Genomic DNA, 798 nt, shown 5'->3' on the forward strand with positions numbered 1-798 from the left:
AGCATCCATTGAAGCAGAAAGAAAGGAAGAAAGAAAGAAAGAAAGAAAGAAAGAAAGAAAGAAAGAAAGAAAAAGAAAGAAAGAAAGAAAGAAAAAAGAAAGTGTCGTTTTAATGGTACCACTATAAGGGATTTACTGTAGCGTTTGCTGTGAAATCTATATAGTCCTTGTCAGCTGTATATGGGATTACCAGCATCCACTGAAACAGAAAGAAAGGAAGAAAAGAAAGAAAGAAAGAAAGAAAAAAGAAAGATAGAAAGAAAGAAAGAAAGAAAGAAAAAAGAAAGTGTCGTTTTAATGGTATCACTATAAGGGATTTACTGTAGCGTTTGCTGTGAAATCTATATAGTCCTTGTCAGCTGTATATGGGATTACCAGCATCCATTGAAACAGAAAGAAAGAAAGAAAGAAAGAAAGAAAGAAAGAAAGAAAGAAAAAAGAAAGAAAGATAGAAAGAAAAAGAAAGAAAGAAAGAAAGTGTCGTTTTAATGGTATCACTATAAGGGATTTACTGTAGCGTTTGCTGTGAAATCTATATAGTCCTTGTCAGCTGTATATGGGATATTACTAGCATCCATTGAAACAGAAAGAAAGGAAGAAAGAAAGAAAGAAAGAAAGAAAGAAAGAAAGAAAGAAAGAAAGAAAGAAAAAAGAAAGTGTCGTTTTAATGGTATCACTATAAGGGATTTACTGTAGCGTTTGCTGTGAAATCTATATAGTCCTTGTCAGCTGTATATGGGATTACCAGCATCCATTGAAACAGAAAGAAAGGAAGAAAAGAAAGAAAGAAAGAAAGAA

Source organism: Myripristis murdjan, chromosome 20 (assembly GCF_902150065.1).
Source record: "Myripristis murdjan chromosome 20, fMyrMur1.1, whole genome shotgun sequence".
Classification (NCBI taxonomy): Eukaryota; Metazoa; Chordata; class Actinopteri; order Holocentriformes; family Holocentridae; genus Myripristis; species Myripristis murdjan.